The sequence below is a fragment of the Sylvia atricapilla genome, chromosome 11 (genome assembly GCF_009819655.1).
Source record: "Sylvia atricapilla isolate bSylAtr1 chromosome 11, bSylAtr1.pri, whole genome shotgun sequence".
NCBI classification, from domain to species: domain Eukaryota; kingdom Metazoa; phylum Chordata; class Aves; order Passeriformes; family Sylviidae; genus Sylvia; species Sylvia atricapilla.
The window spans coordinates 20,930,544-20,953,918 of record NC_089150.1 but is presented as its reverse complement, the minus strand read 5'-3'; the positions used below and the strand labels follow the sequence as shown (position 1 = coordinate 20,953,918).

Sequence of the window (23,375 nt, the reverse complement as noted above, 5' to 3'; positions counted from 1 at the left end):
GGCCCTTCCCCATCTTCATTGCCCTCCTTTGGAAAGTCATTCTCATACTGCGGAGACCAAAACTTCAGGCATTATTTGAGGTGGGGCTGCCCCAGTGCAGAGCAGAGTGGGACGATCACATCCCTGGCCCCACTGGCCATTCTGGGCCTGGTTCCCCCAGGAGACGGCGGTCCCCCCTGGCTGCCAGGGCAGTGCTGACTCGTTTCCAATTTTCCATGCACCACGATTCCCAGGTGCCTTTGCTGCTCTCCAGCATCTCATTGCCCAGCCTGTCCACACAGCCTGTCCCATGCCAGATGCAGAATCCAGCACTTTCCCTTGTTGAACTTCACAGGGTTGGTGATTGTCCAGCCCTCCAACTTCTCCAGTGATGCCCCCCAGCCCAGGGACGCTCAGCATGGGCTCCCCCAGCCCCTCGGGGCCCCGCCGCTGCTCACAGCAGCCCCTGCCTGCCTCCTGCCTGCCCACACCGTGGGGCATCCACGGCTGCTCCCGGCCATGGAGCTCAGCAGTGCCGCTGCCCTCTGGGCTTTGCTGGGGGCAGCACACGGACACTGGGGTAACAGCTCCATCCGTCTATTTATTGGGACATAAGAAGGGGCTGTCGCCTACGCTGGGGGGGTTGAGGTCGGGGAAGTCACTTATGCTGTTATCTAGAGGGCAGGGCCAGGGGGCTCAGGGGCAGAGGGAAGGGCCATGTTGGTCTCAGCTGGGGCTGGAGGCTGCTGGCCTGCTGCTTGAGTCTCCAGAAGAACTTGGGAATGGGCTGGGATGGGACAGAGTGAGATCAAAAAAGTGAAGGGAGTGAAGGCAGTTTGGGGATAGCTGTGGGGAGAAGAGGTGGCAGTGGCATCTACAGGAATACAACAGATGTCTTTGGTGATGACTCTTCTTGGTTCCTCTTCCAACAGATGTTGAAAGGGCTGCCCAGGTCCTTAGTAGTACTAATGGAAGAGCTGCTGAAGCTGTCCGGACCCCGGTGCCCTCCATACCTGAGAGGATACCTAAAATACCCCTGTGTGTGTCACAAGGGACCCCAGGCCCCGTGCACCTCATGGGGACTCCAAAGCCCCCAGGTGCCTTACAGGGAAGTCCAGCCCAGCCCAGCTACTCCGAGTGCACTGAGAGGGAAATCAAGCATAGTTTCAGCAGGGCTGTTGTGCCTCCGGCGTTGTTCATCAGCCCCATCGCGCCCCACGACCTTTCCCTTCCCTCCTAGCCCTGGGCAGCACCTGGATTGGTAATGGCCCATCAATCGGGTCCTCTCAAGCCTGTGTTACTTAGGGAGGAGCTTTGTTTTGCCTGCTGACATTGCTGGTCAGGCTGTGCCCCTGGAGATGCCCGTGATGGGTTCCCTCTTTTCCGGGCCTTGCCATTGGAGGAGGTCCATGGCCAGGTGATGCCACTGGAGGAAATGTGCCCCCAGCCCAGGGACGCTCAGCATGGGCTCCCCCAGCCCCTCGGGGCCCTGCCGCTGCTCACAGCAGCCCCTGCCTGCCTCCTGCCTGCCCACACCATGGGGCATCCACGGCTGCTCCCAGCCATGGAGCTCAGCAGTGCTGCTGACCTCTGGGCTTTGCTTGGGTCAGCACACGGACACTGGGGTAACAGCTCCATCCATCTATTTATTGGGACATAAGAAGGGGCTGTCGCCTACGCTGAGGGGGTTGAGGTCGGGGAAGTCACCTATGCTTTTATCTAGAGGGCAGGGCGAGGAGTCTCAGGGGCAGAGGGAATGGCCATGTTGGTCTCAGCTGGGGCTGGAGGCTGCTGGGCTGGTGCTTGAGTCTCCAGAAGAACTTGGGAATGGGCTGGGATGGGACAGAGTGATCTCAAAAAAGTGAAGGGAGTGAAGGCAGTTTGGGGATAGCTGTGGGGAGAAGAGGTGGCAGTGGCATCTACAGGAATGCAACAGACGACTTTGGTGATGACTCTTCCTGGTTCCTCTTCCAACAGATCTTGAAAGGGCTGCCCAGGCCCTTCCTGCTGCTAGAAGAGCTGCTGAAGCTGTCCGTGTCTGAGGTGCATCCACTGCCCTTCAGCTGGTGTTGTGAGGTGCTCCTGTGGAGAGAGGAGTGTGTGAGGGCCCGGCTGGCGCTGGCACACAGGGAGCCTCCTGCACAGCAGGGCCCAGAGCTGCCAAGGCTCCCCAGCACGGCTGCAGCTGCTGGCACAGCTTGGCCCAGCTGCACAGCTGCCCCTCAGGGCCCCGGCCAGCCGGGGATGGCTCTGGGCAGCTCCCTGGCCAGGAGCGGCCCCAAGCGCCTCTGCCTTTCCAGGGCAATCTGCTGCCTGCTCTTTCTCCTCCCCACCTTGCTCTGCCCCTGCCCGCTGCCCCTGGGGCTGCTTCTTGGCCAGGCAGCCTCAGTGGGAGCCAGCACTGACTAGGCACAACTCCACAGCAGCCTCACTGGGAATGTTCCCTCCCTACAGTCGACTTTCCAAAGAAGCTGTTGGAGGGAAAGATGAACAAACCCTCACCGTTTTGTCTTCAAGCAACACCAGAGTTTAAGGCAGCTTAAAATGAACACAAACGCGAGAAGAAGCAGGACCACAATTAACAGTATCCAGCAGTGCGTTCCCTGACAGAGACCACTTCTGATGCCCTTCTGGGAGTCGGGAACACGTGTTGTGGTGGCAGCTGCATCTGCGGGAGCAATGGGGAGCGTGAGCCCGTGCTGTGCCCCAGTGCTGAGCTGGCAGCACGGTGCACACGGCCAGGACGTTCCGTGCTTCCCCCAGAGCTGGGCCTGCAGCCACCTTGCTGCCCCTTGGCACAGGCTGTGCCAGCCAACACAGCCCAGCAGGGCGGGAGGAGAGCCCGGGGCCAGCCCAGCTCTTTGGGCAGTGGCTTCTTGGAGGGACTCTGGCCAAACCCATCCCTGAGCAGCCACTGCCACCCCCGAACCTCCGTGCCCCGTGAGAGCTCCCCCAGACCGAGGGGACAGAGCCAGGCCCTGACAGGCCCCAGTGCAGCCCCTGCCCAGTGGGGAGGCAGGCCTGGCTCTGGCCCCGGGCTCAGGGCAGGGCTCCCGCTCGGGGCTGCTCCTGTGCCTTGGGCCTCTGGGCACTCAGGGCCAGCTCCGGGAGCAGCTGCAGCGAGAGGGACCTTGGGGCACCAGTGCCCTTTCCAGGGGCTGTCACCGAGCTCCAGCGGCCTCCAAGCCCAGGTGCCTGCAGCTTTGGCTGCTGCTGGGCTGTGCAAGAGCGGGTGCTGGGGGAAGAGCTGCTGCCACACAGCCCCAGCGATGGCAGAGCCTGTCACCCAATTACCTTCTTTAACTGTGTCCATGTCTGTGTCCATGTCTGTGTCCATGTCCGTGTTTGTGTCCATGTCCATGTCCGTGTCCATGTCCATGTCCGTGTCTGTGTCTGCCATCGCCTCCCTTCCTGCAGCAGGGGCTGCCACCAAGCCACTGCTTTCTCTGGGAAGTTCCTGTTTCTGCACAGACTTTTGGTCCATCCCTTGAGAAAGGAAAAGGCACAGCTGGATCAGATCAAAAACATTTGCCAGTGGGGAGGTGGCACCTTCAGGAGGCAATATATGCGAAAGGTATGGATAAGGATCAGGAAAAATGCCCAGGATCTTGAGGCTGGGCCTGCAGAGCAGTCCCTCCTGCGAACAGGTGCCCCACTTGGGCTGCTGGGACATGGGGAAAGGCTCAGGGACATGAACCCCCCTGGTCCTCCCTGCAGCATTTTCTTCTGTATTTGTCTCAGGAATTCGTTTGACTCAAGAGACTTTCTGGCTCCAGTATCTTGGGTCTTTGGTTTTGGAGGAACTTAACAGAAAGTATTTCCATTTTCCTGGAACAGATCTCACAACCGCAGGGCTCAGCCTGTGGCGTAGGCAGGGACACACGACTCACCCCTGCGATGGGAGCTGGGCTCCTGTGGGGTAACCAGCTGATGGCCTGGAGAATTTCTCTCTGCAGACACACCTGTAAGTCAACAGCCACAGAAGCTTGTGCCATCTCTGCCCCACTGGCCGAGCTGTGGGCTCTGAGCTGGCATCTTTCCCAGGGGGAAAGGACTTGACCTACCCTCAGCATCTCCCACAGGCCCTGTCTTGGATGTGGGTTGTGAAGCCGGATAACTGCGATGAAGAGGTTCAGCTGCAAAGAAAGGCAGGACAGAAGAGCTCCCGTGGCACTGCAGGAGATCCTCAGGCTCCCTGGGGCTGCCAAAGGAGCCACCCAAGGCACAGCCCCGGGCCACAGCCCTGGGCCCGGCCCCTTCCCTCTCTGCTCTTCTCCGTGGCTGCACAGAGCACACGGAAGGACACCCTGGCATTGCACACGGGAAGAGGATTGACAGCTCAATGCTCCTTCCTGCCACTGACAGTGATCCTGTGGGACCACTCAGGGCTCCAGAAGGGAGCAGGAAAAGGTTTCCAGAGCCCTCCAACACTGATATCATGTTAATGGAAAGGGCACAGGAGTGAGCTCTTGTCACAGTTTCACTGATTTGTCAGTCAGGAAAGGCACAATCAGTACTTGCCTTCAGCACCCTCCAAGAGTTTCAAGCCATTTTCCAAGAGGGCTTCCAAATAATCCATGTCACGTTCCCAATCTAGAAAGGAGCACAGATGAGAAGCATTTCCATGGAGTGCTGGGATCCCCTTCTGCATTAGGGAATGTGGCACTGCCTGGAGGTCGGGTCAGTCAGTGGGAGGCAGATGTCAATGGACAGGGCCAGAGCTGCAGAGGGGCCTGGGGAACTCTGGGCTGGCTCTGGTCACTGTCCACACTCTTTCCATGTCCTGGGCAACGACCCTGGAGGGCAGGCACTGCCAAGCAGCAGAGATGGCAGCTCAGGCCTCAGCAGGACTCAGGCTCAGAGGCTCAGCAATTACCTGCTGTGAGTGTGCCTGGCATCGGCTCCCTTCCTGCAGCAGAGGCTGCCGTGGAGCCACTGCTTCCTCCAGGAAACGCCGCCTTCAGCACATCTTCTGCGTCCACTTCTGGAGAAAGGAAAAGCACAGCTGGATCAGATGGAGATGTTCCCCATTTGGGAAGTGGCATCTTCAGCAGGCAATGCTTGTGAAAGACATTGATAAGCATCAGGAAAGGCCGAGGCTCACAGGCCTGGGCCTCCCAGCTGCTTTTTCTGATCTACCCAGAGCCCAGGAAACTGCAGGGATCTCAGGGCGTGCCTGGCCCCTGGTGCGCTTTGGGCTCCCTGTCTGCTGATGCCCAATGCCTTCCTGCAGAGCCTGGGGAGAAGCTGCAGCCAGGCCAGGCTGGGAAACAGCCCTGCAGGCTGTGAAAGCAGCAGTGGGGCAGCCAGGCTGCCATGGATCCCTTCCCGCTGTGCCGGGAACGGCGTGTCCAGAGGTGCAGAGCCAGGCCCCGGCTGGGAGTGTCTGGAGAAGGCTCAGGGACATGAACCCACCTGGTCCTCCCTGCAGCATTTCCTTCAGCATTTGCCACATGACGTCAAATGGCCTCAGGAATTTCTTCTTTGCCATATGTTTGGTCTTTCCTGTTGTAGGATCTTAAAAAAAGTAGTTCCATTTCTGAGGAATGGATTGAACAGAACGCGGGCTCAGCCTGTGGCGTCATCAGGGACACATGACTCACCACTGCCATGGGAGCTGGGTTTGTGTGTAGCATCCAGTCCTGGAGCTGGAGAAGTCCTCTCTGCAGTCACACCTATAATTCAAGAGCCAGAGGAGATTCTGTCAGCTGGTTCCTGACAGGTTGACAGTGATTATTCCTTGGTGGGACAGCGAGAACATATCAGCAGGAGGCCCAGAGGGCTTCCAAACTTCATACCGCCAAATCAATGGAGAAGCCTCCCCAGCAACCCCATGTAGAAGCAAACCAAGATTGGAACCATTTCCATTGTGTGCCAGGCCTGGCTCTGGCCCCGGGCTCAGGGCAGGGCTCCCGCTCGGGGCTGCTCCTGTGCCTTGGGCCTCTGGGCACTCAGGGCCAGCTCCGGGAGCAGCTGCAGCGAGAGGGACCTTGGGGCACCAGTGCCCTTTCCCAGGGGCTGTCAACGAGCTCCAGCGGCCTCCAAGCCCAGGTGCCTGCAGCTTGGGCTGCTGCTGGGCTGTGCAAGAGCAGGTGCTGGGGGAAGAGCTTCTGCCACACAGCCCCAGCGATGGCAGAGCCTGTCACAGCAATTACCTTCTCTATCTGTTCCTGTGCCTGTGCCTGTGTCTTTGTCTCTGGCTGTCTCTCTGGTAGTGTCCATGTCTGGCATCGCCTTCCTTTCTGCAGCAGAGGCTGTGAATGTTCGACTGCTTCCAGTGGGAAATGCCACCTTCCACAGGACCTCTAGGTCCATCACTTGAGAAAGGAAGGGAGACAGCTGGATCAGGTGCAACTATTCCCCATTTGGGTACTGGCATCTTCAGGAGGCAATATTTGGCAAAGACATAGACCAGAAAAATGCCCAGGTCTTGGGACTGGGCCAGGACACTCTCTCTTTCAAGCAGCCACCCTTTCTGATCTACCCAGAGCCCAGGTAATTGCAGGGATCTCAGGGTGTGCCTGGCCCCTGGTGCACTTTGGGCTCCCTATCTGCTGATGCCCAATGCCTTCCTGCAGAGCCTGGGGAGAAGCTGCAGCCAGGCCAGGCTGGGAAACAGCCCTGCAGGCTGTGAAAGCAGCAGTGGGGCAGCGAGGCTGCCATGGATCCCTTCCCGCTGTGCCGGGCACGGCGTGTCCAGAGGTGCAGGGCAAGGCCCCGGCTGGGAGCGTCAGGAGAAGGCTCAGGGACATGAACCCACCTGGTCCTCCCTGCAGGTTGTTCACGATGTTTTTCAGGATGTTGTTTGACCCAAGCAATTCCTTCTCTCCTCTACGTTTGTACTTCCCCGTTGGAGGACCTTAACAGAAAGTATTTCCATTTTCCAGGAACAGATCCCACAAACCCAGGGCTCAGCCTGTGGGGTCAGCAGGGACACACGACTCACCTCTGCGATGGGAGCTGGGCTTGCCTGCAGCAACCCGGAAAGGTGGTGCAGAATTCCTCTCTGCAGACACCCCTGTAGCTGAAGAGCCACAGAAATTTCTGTCATCTGCTTCCTGCCAGGTTGTCAATGATATTTGCTTGGTGGGACACTGAGAACGTACCTACACGGGGCTTGGAGGGCTTCAAAACTTTATCCAGCCAAGCTAATGGGGAAGCCTCCCCAGGAGCCTGATCTAGAAAGGAGCACAGATGAGAACCTTTTTCAGAGTGTGCTGGGATCCCCTTCTGCCTTAGGGAACGGGGCACTGCCAGGGGGTCGGGTCAGGCCGTGGGAGACAGATGTCAATGGACAGGGCCAAAGCTGCAGAGGGGCCTGGGGATCTCTGGGCTGGCTCTGGTCACCCTCCACAGTCTTTCCATGCCCTGGGCAACGTCCCTGGGGGGCAGGCACTGCCAAGCAGCAGAGATGGCAGCTCAGGCTTCAGCAGGCCTCAGGCCCAGAGGCTCAGCAATTACCTGCTGTGAGTGTGCCTGGCATCGGCTCCCTTCCTGCAGCAGAGGCTGCCGTGGAGCCACTGCTTCCTCTGGGAAATTCTTCCTTGTGCACATCCTCTCCTTTCATTTCTGGAGAATGGAAGGGAGACAGCTGGATCAGATGGACATGTTCCCCATTTGGGAGGTGGCATCTTTAGGAGGCAATATTTGTGAAAAGAATGGATAAGGATGAGAAAGCACTCAGGATTTTGGGAGTGTCCTGGGCTGGTCCCTTCCCCAAACAGCCCCTACACCTGATCTACCCAGAGCCCGGGAAACTGCAGGGATCTCAGGGCGTGCTTGGCCCCTGGTGCACTTTGGGCTCCCTGTCTGCTGATGCCCAATGCCTTCCTGCAGAGCTGGGGGGAAGCTGCAGCCAGGCCAGGCTGGGAAACAGCCCTGCAGGCTGTGAAAGCAGCAGTGGGGCAGCGAGGCTGCCATGGATCCCTTCCCGCTGTGCCGGGCACGGCGTGTCCAGAGGTGCAGAGCAAGGCCCCGGCTGGGAGTGTCAGGAGAAGGCTCAGGGACATGAACCCACCTGGTCCTCCCTGCAGCATTTCCTTCAGCATTTGCCTCATGGGTTCAGATGGTTCATGGGGTTTCTTCGCTCCTGTAGCATTGTACTTCCCTGTTGGAGGACCTTAGGACAAAGTGTTTCCATTATCCAGGAACAGATCCCACAAACCCAGGGCTCAGCCTGTGGGGTCAGCAGGGAAACACGACTCACCCCTGCGATGGGAGCTGGGCTTGTGTGCAGCACCCAGCAAAGGAGCTGGAAAAGTCCTCCCTGCAAACACAGCTGTAACTCAAGAGTCACAGAAGCTTCTGTCACCTCTGCTGCTCTGCACGGGCAGCACTGAGCCACAGGAGCAGTGAGAGGATCGTGCCCAGTGAGGGCACACACTGGCACGGCTCTGTCCTGGCACTGCCAGCGATGCCCCCCTGGCCGAGCTGTGGGCTCTGAGCTGGCACCTTTCCCAGGGGAAAGGACTTGACCTACCCTCAGCATCTCCCACAGGCTCTGTCTTGGATGTGGGTTGCGGAGCCAGATCACTGCGATGAAGAGGTTCAGCTGCAAAGAAAAGCAGGACTGAAGAGCTCCCGTGGCACTGCAGGAGATCCTCAGGCTCCCTGGGGCTGCCAAAGGAGCCACCCAAGGCACAGCCCCGGGCCACAGCCCTGGGCCCGGCCCCTTCCCTCTCTGCTCTTCTCCGTGGCTGCACAGAGCACACGGAAGGACACCCTGGCATTGCACACGGGAAGAGGATTGACAGCTCAATGCTCCTTCCTGCCATTGACAGTGATCCTGTGGGACCACTCAGGGCTTCAGAAGGGAGCAGGAAAAGGTTTCCAGAGTCCTTCAACCCTGAGGTGATGTTAAGGAAAAGGGCACAGGAGTGAGCTCTTGTCACAGTTTCACTGATTTGTCAGTCAGGAAAGGCAAGCTGAGAACTTGCCTTCAATATCCTTAAAGAACTGCAAACCATTCTTCACCAGGCGTTCCAGATCATCCATTTCCTGATCCCAGTCTAGAAGGGAGCAAGTTGAGAAGCATTTCCATGGAGTGCTGGGATCCCCTTCTGCCTTAGGGAACGGGGCACTGCCAGGGGGTCGGGTCAGGCGGTGGCAGGCAGATGTCAGGGGACAGGGCCAAAGCTGCAGAGGGGCCTGGGGAGCTCTGGGCTGGCTCTGCTCACTCTCCACACTCTTTGCACGCCCTGTTCAGCATCCTTGGAGAGGACACTGGAGCAGCCCAGGCCCCATTGGAGCTCTCTCCCTCCCAGAGGAAACCCTCCCTACAGGCTGGGGAAAACCATCCCCAAGGCTCCCCGGGGAGAAGGGAGCGCTGTCCCGGGAAAGGGCAGCCAGGCCCCGGCTCACCTGCTCCCCACGCTCGCCACGGAGCAGCCTGGGCAGCCCTGGCAGGCAGGGCCACTGCCAGCAGGAGCAGGAGCAAGAGGCGCAGAGCAAGGGCCATGGTGCCTTGCCCTGAGCCAGTGCCCAGCTCTTGCTGCCACCGCTGTCCTCACAGCAATGTCCCAATGTCAGCACCGCCGCCGCCGCTGCTGCCGCAGCAGTTGAGGTCAGGAACTGACTGCTGGGTCCCTGTGGTGCTGTGCAACCACGGGGCTCTGGGGCCTCTGTGACCTCAGAGCCTGCTGTGACCTCAGCCTGATGTCATCTCAGAGCCTGCTGTGACCTCAGCCTGGTGTCACCTCAGAGCCTGCTGTGACCTCAGCCTGATGTCACCTCAGAGCCTGCTGTGACCTCAGCCTGATGTCACCTCAGAGCCTGCTGGGACCTCAGCCTACTTTGACAGCAGTCTCTTGTGACCTCAAGGCTGGGTAATGGATCCGAAGAGGTGCCCTCCCAGTATGGAGAGCATGTCTTGCCAGTCAGTTGCATCCAGCCTGTTTTTCTTCACAAGAACTCTCAGCTATATGACATTGGACAAATGAGTTATTTCTTGGTTGTACCTGCAATAGCAATGTCTAGTCCCAAATTCAGGTCACTGATTCCCGCTGTTGCAGGCAGCAGCAGCACTGACACCTAGTGTGTGCTGAGGGCTCAGTGCTGGGTTTGGAGCACGAATGACATCGCCACCAGGCCTCGTCATCCCCAAAGGAAGGTCTGATCAGTGTGTGGGTGGGCACTGCTCATGCATCATTACACCTGCCCATTTACCTGCTTTTCTTTTAGTCAGTAATCCATTTCCCTTAATTTCCTAGCTGCTGTACAACACACGGTGGATTTAAAATAGATGAGGATTGGCTTACGTGGTTTCTATACCCCTGGCTAAAAGCAGCACCCAAATCATACTGTCACAAGAACTATTCAATTCTCAGGCAAGTGTTTTTCTGCATTGCACTGAATTATTAGAGAAGTAAAGTGTTCCTGCATCACTCAAACTATTTTACGTATTATTTCCTTTGTAAATAACTTATTTGAGGGATGGAGGAACGTGTTGACCTGCTATGAAATCGTGTAATTGAAGGCACACTGGAGAGATTTAAAATTGAACTTAAAAAATCTGTAGTCAGGAAAAAAAGACAGTCATCCCAAATATTTAAAGAACATGGAGAAAACATAAACCTGGTATGAATTTTTCTTAGTTTGTTTTCATTTTAGTTATCTGCACATTTTCTATCCTATAAGTGTTAACTCCCTACGAATTTGAAAATGTATTTATTGGAAATTCTAGCTGTTGATCAATACCTCACAAAGTCCTTACTCTATATATTTTACATATATATTTATAGTTTTAATATCAAAGTGATTTTAGTAAAATAAATAGCATTATGGTACAGAAGTCTAGCCAAGGCACTCGTTCTCTTCCTGAATCTGAGATAAAAATCACTACTTTTGAAGTGAGGCAGGACACAAGGCACACAAAAACTTCATCATTCCAACTCTATAAACTTTTTAAAAATTGTTAAGACCTGATGAGTTTAATTATTAAAAAAAATCCTAAAAGAAAAAAATTCTGACAAGAATAGATTGTGAATTCACACAGTTTTACTTATTTACTCCATAATTTTACACTGAATATAATTATATATAGTTGTAGATAATAATAAACATTATAATTGGGTGTTATAGCCAATATTTATCTTTATTAGAATCAAGATCCTCCCAAAAGTCGAGAACCCAAAAATCTTTTGAAAATTGAGACGTGGTAAACAAATGTTATGTTTGAAGTTCTATTTTAAACACAGCATTTCTCTCTATGAGCTTTTATTATTCCTGATGACTGATATTGCAGACACACTAAGGAGCTGAAGGACCACTTCTCCTCCTCTGAAAGGCTCTGATGCTCCCTACAGACCCTGTGCATCCCCCAAACGTTACAAAAATCCTTCAGGAGCGTAACCAGAAAAGGTTATTTGGACCCCAGTGAGGTGGTGCTGTGCAGTGAGAAGGTCACGGCAAACGTGAGCTGAGACAGGGGAAATTCAAATGTCAGGAAAGTGCTCTCAGTGCTCAGGTGTTCAGGCACTGGAGGGGCTGTGCTGGAGTCACCATCCCTGGGGCTGTGCAGAAGGTGTCTGCGTGTGCCGGGTCAGTGTCAGCGCTGGGCGACATTAAAGGGCTCTTTCTCCCCGGATGATTCTCTGATGCTGTGCCCTGGGGAGGCCTCGGTCCCTAAGGCCGTGACTGCGGCCATGCCGCACGCAGCGGCCGGGCCGCACACCCGGCAGGGCCGGGCCGAGGTGGAGGCGGGGAAGGGCGGGCGCGGCCCGGGGCAGGCGGGGAGCGGCGGCCGCCGGGGGCGCCATTACGGGAGCGCCGCGGAACGCGCCCGAAATAAATGGCGGAGGGGGCGGGGCCCTATTCATAGCCGACTAATGAGAAGCTGTATTCCCGCGCGGGGGCGGGCTCTTTTGGCCCCGCAGCCAATGGGCGCTGGAGGCGCCGGGTGATGGACGGGCGGGCGGCGGCTGCGGCGGGCGGGGCGTGGCGCCCTTCCCGTGGTGCCGCGGGAGCGGCGGCCGCAGCGGCCGCGACTCCATCCGGGTCCCGCAAGTACCGGGGCGGCGGGGCCGGGCGGCGGCCGCGGGGCCGGGCGGGCGCGGGATAGGCCGCGGGGTCGGGGCGCGCTGGGGAGAGGGGGGGCGCGGCGGGACTGAGTCGAAGGGCCCGTACGGGCGGGCGCGGGAGCCTCGGCAGCCTCGGCCCGGCCTCTCCGCCGCCTCTGCCGCGGGCCCGGTTCATTGTCCTTATTCCCCTCATCGATGCCTTTTCCCCCCGTTCTCCCCCGCTCTCCTCCAGGCTTACTGGAAGGTCCGGAAGTGCCGCCCCCGGGAGCCGCCAGCGCCAGGTACGTCACTGCCGGGGCCGGGGGGGATCTTGGCCGGGGGAGGCCCCCCGGTACCGGGGCTGGGGGGGCTCGGCCCTGCCCCGCCACCGAGAGGGCGGCAGCGGGGGCTCAGCCTGCACCGAGGGCCGAAAGGTGAAGGAAATCGCTTAGGAAGTAGGTGGAAGTGCCTTGGCGGCCCAGCCCGTGCCGGGTGGCCCGGGGCTGTCGTTTCTACCGAGCACCATCCCCAGCGAGGGGCCGTGCCTTCGCGGGCCCGTCGCCCCGGCCGCTCCCGCCCGCTCCCTCAGCCGCCGCTCTGCTGGAAGCGGGTCGGCGGCCAGCGGTGCCAGTGCGGGCCTGCCCCGGCGTGTGACACGGGCACATCGCGGCCGGGCCGGGCTGGGGCTGGCTGCGCACCTGAGCACAGCACCCGGGGGAGCAGAGGTGGCCCGGTGTGACCGCAGAGTGCCGCGGTGTGACCCGTACCCGGAGCTCTGGTTGGCCCCGGGGCGGTGCAGGAGCTGCTCTTGCCCTCGGCACGGGCGGCTCGGCGCCGGGCCGGCTCCAGGCTCGGCACACGCGGGTTCCCTGGCAGGGCTGGGGGTGGCACAGAGCAGGTCCCGGCCCTGGCACGCCACAGCTGCTGCTGGGGGCTTGGTTCCGGCACATCTCGGTCAGTTTGACCTGAAGGTGTTACCCCCATCAAATTGTATTTTTATGATTTTGTGTTACAACTTTACATAAGGATGGCAGAACACTGAACGAGGCTGCTCAGGGAGGGCATGGAGACATTCCAAACCCACCTGGACCTGTTCCCGTGTCACCTGCTCTGGGTGACCCTGCCTTGGCAGGGCCTGGGGCTGGATGATTTCCAGAGGTCCCTTCCAACCTTAACAGTTCTGTGATTTTCTGTGATTTATTTCAGGAGGGAAAACTCAACCTGATGCTCAAGGTCGGGATAAGCCTTGTTTAGGGATGTGCCTGCCCCACCTTGTTGGTGCTCCTCTCTCCACTCCTCTGCACAGGCAGTTTTGTCACTGAAGTGCTTAACTGGCAGGGGAAAATTACTCCCATTCAGAAAGTACACAGGAACACTGCTCAGTAGCAGCAGTGGGGCAAATTGAATCGATCACAAAATTTTGGAGCAAATCAATCTGTCTCTTCAAAAGCAGTAACAGAAATAATACTTAAGAAACAAGGCAGATTCAAACATCCCCAGCTGGTAGGGGCCTTGCCAAACAGTTATTTGCTGTTGGGGCTTCTGTTGTTAAATTTGGCCAGTTTTGTTCACAGCAACGCTCAGGTGTTAAATAGTCTGAACTCCCAAGAAGTTTTTTTGCAGTGGTGGTTCAACCTTGCTGCATTCAACAGGCAATAATGGGCTAATGAGGGTTGGGTTTTTTTGCCCTATGATAGTTAGCTTCATGATGAAGGGCTTGGTAAATAGCTGTATTATGATATTTTTAATAGAAAATTGCTGGCTGTGATTTTTTTCACTGTGTTTTTCCCAAGTGGTACTCTGTATCTTATGTGCAACCTCAATTCACATGGGTCATACTAGGAAATGATTTTGCATACTAATACTGGAGATTTAGTACTTCCTTAGTGGAAGGGAAGTTTAGATAAAACATGAGTTCACTTGCTTTCACTTTCACTTGCATTCCTACTGCAATGAGCTGTGTCCTTACTTCACTTTCCTTTTGATAAATATCTTCTGTATTTCCCTCTGTTTTTACTAGTGGAAAACAACAGTTCATTTGCAAATAGTGAAAGGCTCCCAGCGCTTAGAGAAGGCAATAAATGTCTTATTATATTGCCAATTAATAACATAACACAGCAATCTTGAAATATTTTTGTGCGCTAACTTTCTTGCTGAATTTGCGTAATCATTATAATATGTAAACTTTTTGCAGAAAAAGCCTGCTTGTTCCTAGCATGTCTTAAGAGACACAAATCTAGGGAGTAAATACACAGGTGTGTATTTCATTTATATATATATACATACACACACACACACGCATTGATGTTTGGAGCAGGAGCAGATAACCAAACTGGTGCTTTCCTGTGAGAATGGCACTGAGGCCTTTGTAATGTTTGAAGGTAAAGTCCACATTTATTTATTTATTAGTATCTGCCTTTATTCTGTGTACTGAGAGAGGAGTACTGGAAGAGAAGTAGAACATTGTTTATTTTGGTGCAGCCATTCTCATGGTGACTTCTATTTCTCTCAGGCCATGGTTTCTGGATACTTATATAAATATAATATATTTATGATAGGTATATATCCCATCTATAACTACATGGTTAGAAAAATAAATTGAAACCAAACACACTAATTGAAACTGTAGCACAGCAGTAGTATCTTGTGATAATGACTTAAAGCCAGAATGCTATGTGTTAATTAAATGCAAGTGGGATAGAGATTTTGGGAAAAATCCCTGCATTTCCAATTGAGGCAGTCGATAAAGACATTATTGGTAGCAGTCAATGCTGTTAATGTTGTGTAAAAAATTCGAAAAAATGTCATTGTGGACACGTATCTCTGTCTGGCTGTGTGGACTGTGGTGCTGCCCAGGAGCACATCAGTGCATTTGTCTGTGCTGGAACTGCTTGTTCTCCTTTTCCCCTTGGTACAATCTCCCAGTTCAGAGCAGCTTTCTGCTCTGATTTACTCTTGCTCCAGCCTTATGGCTGCTCAGGGGGCTGGCAGGTGCAGAAAGAGGTATTAAATCTTTCAATTTGGGGTCTAAGCAGGGGAAATAGAGATGCCTGGGCTTGAGCTGGAAGGTGTTACCTTCACATTAGCATATTAAGACAAAAGAAGGTACAATCCAAAACTGAATAAGAAGGAAATGTTTTTAGTTTGTGCTGAAACTTTTGTGTCAGTTGCCATCTGATTTTCCTGAGCCTGTTTTAGGAAGAGGGGCTGAGATGTGCCTGTGACAACAGGCAGTGCAGAGGTGCCTGAGTGGAGTGAGGGGAAGCAGTACCAGGAATGATTAAATTTGTATTAATTGTGCTGCTCCCTTTCTTCCTGTTGTGCACTCCAGTCTCACAAAAACCCCTTGGAATGAGCACATTTGAGCAGGAGCTGCATCAGTCACTTGGGATGCTCAGCACGGCTGAAGAAGGGACGTTCACTCAGCAGAAGCTCCTGGGATTCAGGGATTGTGGCTTCAGTGCAGGCAGAGCTGCTGGAATCCTGGGGTAAAGCTGAGGAATTGGTGTTGGAGCTGCTCTGTAAATCCCGGAGCTCCATCGTGTGGTGGGAGCTGTGCAGGCCAGAGCTGCAAGCCTCAGGATTGGGAGCTGAGGCTGCTCAGGTTGTCCATCCCCATAACCCCCACTGCTCTGGGGGTTTTAAACTCATGCTAGCAGGAAAAGCAGACCTTGGGAACCTGGCTTTTCTTTAACAGGGAAAGCAGATGACCCAGGGATTGTTTAAAGCTTGTCTCTCACGGTGCATTGTGCTGAAAGAGTGAACGTGAATGTGCAGGTGCATGGCCCCGAGCTCCTGTGCTGCACTGGCTGTGACATCAGCAGCTCTGGATTCACAGGGGATGAGAACACCAGCTCAGTGGAGGCTGTGCCAGCAGGATAATTTGTCAGGCTTCCCTGCTGCTGGGACTGCCAGAACCCCTAATGAATGGCCTGAGAGCAGCAGCACACAGCAGGCTCCCAAGGGGACCTGGCAGATCTCACCTGTCCAAGAGCATGGCAGTGTAGGTGATGCAGCTTGAAAAGACTGTTAGAAATAATCCACAAGTTAAAAATGCCCCAAAATGCAGTATTAATGTAAAGCAGAATACTAAAAATAAAAGTTGTTTGGTACATGACAGGTTGGTTAGATTTGCAGCTAAGCTTTATCTAAAGGTGGAGAGGTACTGATCAATTTCTAGGTTTATTTTAATCCTTGTGTCTTCAGGCTTAATTTTAAAAAGAAATGCAGAAGTACTGCCTTATATTTTGTCAAATGTAAACAGGTGTATAACACCCGTCCAGGTTTTCAAAATGCTTCCAACATTTTCAGTACCTCTCAGAACCATCAGCATCAGATGCAGCGTTGGTGCTGTGCAGCTCAGCTCCCTGGCCAGGGCCTCTCCCCCTGGGGGAATGGGAATTCACAGGGATTCTGCTCAGCTGCTGAAGGCTGAGATACAGGAACAGGGAACTGAAAGCAATGGCAGCTTCTCTGCTGAATGTCAGCTCTGCTGGAGCTGATTTAAAAGGATGTGATGGGGGCTGGTGCTCTGTAAAGGTTTGACTGTGACCCAGAGCTGCTGTTCTGATCTGTTCCTGCTTTGGGCATTGGGACCAGGCCCTCGTATCCACGCTGAAGTTTATTTCCTGGTAGATGTGTAAGTTAGAAAAGCAAATAAGAGGATTTCTACCAGTTACTAGTGAGATTTGACGGTTGATTCACCCAGATTTGTCATCACTGTTTGTATAAGGATTCTGTAGTAAGGCACTGAGGGGGCTGGAAAGTAATTTGATTTTGTGTCTGTCCAAGGAATAACGTCATCCCTTTGTGTGAGTGCACGGGATCACGCGCTGTGTGCTTGGCAAGGACACCAACGGGCATCAGGGTGCTCTTGTTCTGAGCAGCCTTTGTTTGGAGAGTGGGCTGAAAACAGCAGGGAGCCAGGGGCAGTGAAATCTATTTCATGTTTTAAAAACTGCTTTTCTCTAAACGTTTTCAGCTATTGTATAAATTACCTGGACAAACAGTCGTTTTCCTTTGCAGCCCTGTTCTGGAGCTGTCCTTGCTGTGAAGGGGATTCTGAGTCACACATCTGTCTGGCAAGTGTTCTCATTTCAGTATTCCAAGATGATGTGGAGTTGTGTTAATGTGGAAATTGGCTTTAAAGTTACATCAGCAGCAGTTAGAGAAACTCAGACTCCTTTCTGATGGGACAACATGCCTTTTCAGTGGCCTTTTGGTAAGGCAGTTTAACAGCTAAATGTCAGGGTAGAGGCCGTAACACTTTTGAGTTTTGTTTCTAATAAAAGAATTCCTGTGCACAAGGCTTAATGTAGTTTAAGACTAGCAGAAAAAGCTCCAAGCAGTACTTTAGACAGTGCATGATTTTATTTTTTTAAATTTTTTTAACCTATTGTTACAACAGGTGGAAAGGTCGCTCTCTGTAATAATATTTATTTAATCAGGATTACAAATATTAGGGCCTCATCCTGATTGTATAAATCAGTCACATAGCTGTGGTCCTAGATTACATTATTTTTAAGTTCTGAAGAGGAAGAAATGTGTATCTGCCTGCAGTGTCACTGACAGCCATTTCTTCTCATTTCAGGTGAGAAGTGGCACCTGTGGAACATGACTGGTGATTCAACAGAAGTTTAACGAATCTAGTTGCTATGACTGCTACAACTTACTTACCTAAGACCCAAGCAATTGGTAAAATTTTGACATTAAGAAACCTTATTTTTAACAGAAATTCCTTCTGTGACTAGGGGGAGCAGGAGGAAGGCTTTTTCTGTGGTGACTGTTATGAATGCTGTCTGCAGCTAGCCTGACTTGTCTTGACTGAAGCAGCAATCCTGCCCCTGCTCTGAAGATGCCTGCACTGTGGGATGAGGTAGTAGGTTGTATAGTTTTAGGGTCATACCCACCACTGGGAGATAACTATACAATCTACTGTCTTTCCTAAAGCAGCAGATCAGCAACAGTGGAAACTTCTCAGTTTTAAGCTCAGTGTCAGATTTTGCTGAACTTCTGTACTTGTGGTGCCTGTGACAGGACAAAATACTTGTGTAATAGCTGTGGGAATTGTGTTGAGACTTTTCTAGTTCTCAGAAAAGTTAGGTTTCATTCTGCATTAATTTTTCTGCTCTAATGAATAAAATATTCAGATTATTCCTGTATGTGTACAGTGGGGTAATCAAAGCGAGACTCCTGGTGTTCCAGTTGTTGGGGTGTTGTATCAAACATCCTTCAGAAGGAAGCTGAGGTTGGCTGCTGAGCTCTTGCTGAGGTCTGTGCTTCTCTGTCAGAGTGAGGTAGTAGATTGTATAGTTGTAGGGTAGTTATTTTACCCTGTTCAGGAGATAACTATACAATCTATTGCCTTCCCTGAGGAGTAAAACAAACTACGCTCCCTTGCAGCCAGTCCTGGGCTAAAAATACTCCTGGAGTGAAAGCAGATGAATTGAGGGTTGTGAAGCAGCAGTGGCAGGGTGTGCAGGACTGACAGTCAGTGGGGAATGGTGCAACTCCGCAGGATAGCTCTGACTTAACATGACTTTTCTCCCAAGGTGAGTGGCAGTACTGCCTGGGAATGGAAAATGCCATACTTTAGGTGGAGGGAGGAACACTCCACAGAGGGAAGTTATTCCAAGCCAGTTAGGAGAACGTAAAATAGAGTAAGCTCAGATTTGTTCATTGGGACTTAAACTCTTCTGACATCCCAATTTCCATAATGCATTTAAACTCCATCACCCCCAAGTGCTTGGTAGAACTTGGAGGGAAAACTTAAAATTATCCTTCATTAATAAGTCTGCACGTTTTTCTGCAGCTTTTCCAGATGTAAATCAAAGTCTAAGTGTTGGCTAATTCTGGCCAAAACTGACCTCTCACCTTTCTGGGGTGAAGCTGTGGAGTTTGAGCATCCACGAGCCAGCACTTTTCTCTGAGGTGCTATTGTTTGTATAAAAAGGCTTTTAAAGTTGATTGCATTCTCTTTCCTCCTGCTGTGCTTGCTGCACCCGGCCTGTAACTGGTTCTGTGCTAGCACACCCAGCAAGCAGGAACAAAAAATGCCAGGAAATAAATGTGTTTTGGGGTGGGAAGTTCAGCTTCGGCAGGGTGCAGATGGAGCTGTCGGTGAGTGTTGCAGGCAGTGTGTGTCATTGTCACCCCGGAGTGTGTGCCCAGCCAGGGCAGAAGAGCAGAGCAGCTGGGGAGATAAAGCCCTGCAGAGAGTGAAGAACTGCCCAGAGGAAGCGTGGGGCTCCTAGGAAGAGGTAGTAGGTTGCATAGTTTTAGGGCAGGGATTTTGCTCACAAGGAGGTAACTATACAACCTGCTGCCTTTCTTAGGGCTTTATTATAACACCAGGACCGTTTGGGCTTCAGCCTGCAAACCTCTGCAGCTTTGGGACATGGAGAGAAAGGACAAGGTATTCCAAGTGTGCTGAGGCTTCACGAGAGCTGTGTCTTGGCAGATTTGGTCCCAAATGGAAGTGTAGGAATGCTGGCTGCAATGCAGCATGGTGACATTGGTGACACTGGGCTGTGCTGGGAGGGCAGCTCCTTTCAAAGCTGGAGGCCCCTGAGGTTAGGGTGAAGATGAACTTCTGAACATCAAGGTACTGGTACTATGTGCTCACAGGGAGCTGGAATACACCTTCCTTGGGCTTGGTGCATTTCAGGTGGAAAACCTGCAGTTTTCCTTCCCCAGAAGTACCAGACTCCATGGAGCTCCCCTGAAAGCTGGAGCTCTCACCAGGCATGGCCACTCTGAGTGAAACAAGCTCAGTGGTGCATTATTTACAGCCCTGCAGGGGGGAGCTCTCCGTTCAGAATGGTGGTGTGCTTTTTCATGGAACTGTTACGGTTTTTGACGTAAGTGCTCTGCACCACAGCAACGGTTCTGGTGGGGCTCTGGCTGGACTCTGTTCTGTGGGATACAGAGATTTCAGTTCTGAGCACCTGGCAGCATTAATGTGCTGTGCTCACACCAGCCGCTCATTAAATTGCAAATCAGACACAGCCCTAGCTTATAAACATGTTAAGTATTGCTTATATTGAACATTTTTGTGTGAATTTAACTGTACTTTTTGATGTGGTTAATAAAATACAGCATTTTGTGCAACTGATGGTGAATTGCCTTTACTTTCTCCTAAATGAAGATGTGAGTTTTAAAGGAAAACACTGCCCACGTTGAAATAAACTCAAGGCCGTGTTTGGTCTTCACTATAATTCCAACATTTTAATTTTAATGTTAATTATTCTAGTATTAACTTTTGTTTAAGAGCTTTGGTGCAAGACTTCACTGCAGGTGGGGAATACCTGTTTACTGCTGAGTGTGCAGGAGCTCTGCTAATTCCAGACCTGGTTTCTGACCATAAGTTTCAGTTGCTGCACAAGTGTCTAGACTTTAGACTTAACATAATTGCAGCTGGTAAGGTATCTACAGGGAAGGCTCAGGCAGAGAAACACCAGTGAGTTTGATTTTGGCAGTACAAATGCCTTGAAAGCTTTCGTGTTAGGTATCTAACATTTTATAAATATAAGTGGTATGTTTACAAGAGGTTTAAATAATCTGTGCTACCCACTGCAGCTGCTGGTTCAGCAGTCTTGTCTCACCAGGTTATTTCTCATCTGGATCTGTCTGGATTCCACCCAGTAGATGGGATCTGCTCATAGTTGCTTTGCCTTTTCCATGTGTGTATTCTGGGCTGTGCAAAGGTGAGGTGACAGCATGGCAAGGACCCTTGTAAAACAGGCAGTGGTTCAAGAATGCACAGCAAGCAGTGCAGGAAGGGTTGCAGCAGCAGTAGAGACTTGTTTACCACCCATAGTGCAGTGGTTGTGTCATGGTGGTCTTGGAAGCATTCCAGTGTTGCTCCAAAAATAGAATACACAGCCCCAGCCCAGATGCGCATCCCGGGATGATCTGTGTGCTGTGCCCTGTGCACAAAGGTGTGCTGGGAAATCTCCCTGCAGTGTGAAACCTGAGACCTGTTGGGCTTTTTCTGAGGGAGAAACCCCTGCTAATGAACATCCCTGTGCTTGCAGAGGGGTGCTGGGGCCGTGCTCATGGGAAGGGAACTTGGTGCATTAAAAATTCTCTCCCTTGTGTTGAGAACTTGAGGTGTGGCAGCCTCGAGTTTCCCTCTGCTGTATCCAGTTCTGGGATCTGCAATAGAGGAGGGATGTGGAGCTGCTGGAGAGAGTCCAGAAGAGTCCCTGGACCTGATCCCAGGGCTGGAGCCCCTCTGGAGCCAGGCTGGGAGAGTTGGGGGTGCTCACCTGGAGAGGTGAAGCTCCAGGGAGAGCTCAGAGCCCCTGGCAGGGCCTGAAGGGGCTCCAGGAGAGCTGCAGAGGGACTGGGGGCAAGGGCTGGAGGGACAGGACACAGGGAATGGCTTCCCAGTGCCATAGGGCAGGGATGGATGGGAGATTGGAATCTGGCAGTGCTGGGTTAATGGTTGGATCCTATCTAAAGGACCTTTTCCAACCTGAAGGATTCTGTGACATCTTTATGCCAAAAAGCCCTTCTTGCTCTGTCCCTGGGTCAGCAGCAAGCTGGGTTCCAATAGGTGCAGACAGGTTTTTGCTTTACAAGACAAAGGATAAAATACCTGATATTTGTGCAAGGGGGAAACCAAACCCCTTGAAAGAGAGGAAGGCAAATCTCAGGTTCACTGGTCAGGAGACCAGTGAGGCTCAGCTGAGATCACTGCTTTCAGCTGAGCCTCCCAAAAGAGGGGACGTCCCTCCATTCTAGAGCCATCAGAGCATGGTGTGGCCTTCAGCCCTCAAGCTGAAGTTGTACATTTACTGTCATAGTTCTGTAAAGATGAGTCCTGGCAGGAGCTACTGCAGGCATCAGATGTCAGTGTGTGTTGTTGCAACACGAGAAATCAGATCTGTTCTTATTTGTTCTATTGGTTCTAGTGGAATTGGATTTTTAGGCTGGTTTGTTTCAGGCACTTAAAACCACTCCAGTGAAGAGGCATTGGAAAATCAGACACTGTACTCTTCCAGCCTGTTGTATTAAAGCAATCTTCAAAATAAAGCTATTACAAGCCACATAATGCTACAAAGGACTGTATTTTTGGCAACTAAAAAGGTCCCTTCTGAAATAGGAGAATGTTTCTGAAAAAACACTCCTTTGACATTCAAACTCTCTATACAGATGATGTCAAGCTGGTTAGTTCAACCCAGCACAGCGTAAAAGCAGGGACAAGGATGAAATCCCAGTTCTGTGAGGGAGTTTGCTGCTCCCTGTGTGCCTCAGCTTGGGTGTTACACACCCTTTAGTACACTCCCAAAAGTTGTGTGTAAATGAGGGGAAAGGAGCAAGCAGTGGTCAGTCAATGCCAAAATGCTGCCACACATTAACTCCCATTCTCACCTGGAAGTGGCTTCTGCAGTAGCTCCCAAAAATGAGAGGGGATAAGGAAGAAAATGAGAGGTGTGATTTGAACTTCCCAACTCCTGCAACTGTAAATTTTCCCCCAGCTCACACTGGTGGAGGTGTTGGGTCCTGGTACAGACACTGAAGGGTCTTAGGCCAGAAGAGCAGGCAGAGCCTTTCCTGGCTATTTATTTTACTGAGAGCAAGGCTGAGCCTGATGTAATTCCTGATGGGTTCTTCATCAGCTGCCCAGCACTGCCCCCACTGAGGGGATGCACAGACAACACTGCAGCTGTTCCTCAGTTCAGAGCAAACCTCCTCAGACCAGTGGAATAACCTGCAGGTAAGGGAAATAAGTGGAGCATTAGGCCTGAGGGTAAGTAAGGGGTGTGAAATGAGCAGTACGTGAGTGTCTGAAGGATGCAAAGGCAGGAAATAGGATTCTAGTTCAGGGCTGGTGAAAGGTTTCAGCTGACTGTCACACAGATGTGCAGGGGAGATGTGAGGCTCCTGAGCAGGGAGCTGAAATGGGTGCAGTGCCAGCTCTGGAGAGCTGAGCTTTGACAGGAACAGACCTGTTTAAACCTGCGTTCAGCTGAGTCAAGGCAAATCCTTCCCTTCATCTCAGGACAGGATTTCATTTCGAACTCAGAATAATTCACAGAATCTTGAATATCCCATGGATTACTGGGTCCTGCTCCTGGACCTGCACAGGAGACCCCAGAAGTCCCCCCCTGGGCCTGAGGGTGTTGTCCAAACACTTGGTTGAAATAAAGCATACTATGAACTCATTACATTAATTAACATATTAAGAGAAGACTTAGCTAAGATACTAATTATTAAGTATTCTTAATTATATTAACATATTGTAAATTAAAAGATTGAAAAATAAAATTATTAGAGTATTAATTAGCTTGTAACAGATTATCACCTTTTTTTTTTTTTTTTAATCCACTCAGAGCTAGGAAAGGCTTGTTGTTAACTGAGTGGGCAGCAGGAAGGTGGGATGTAGGAAATGCA

At 52.3% G+C, this 23,375-nt stretch overlaps 2 long non-coding RNA genes across 2 annotated transcripts in view; both read left to right on the top strand.

Annotated features, from left to right (window-relative positions):
• The window catches only part of LOC136366112 (uncharacterized), a 199,297-nt gene that overhangs the window by 159,679 nt on the left and 16,243 nt on the right, over window positions 1-23,375 (top strand). The window lies entirely within an intron of this gene.
• On the top strand, window positions 12,003-20,084 carry LOC136366111 (uncharacterized). The gene is made up of 3 exons (XR_010744464.1): window positions 12,003-12,277; window positions 17,566-17,669; window positions 19,310-20,084. It is a non-coding gene; the product is annotated as an uncharacterized lncRNA (long non-coding RNA).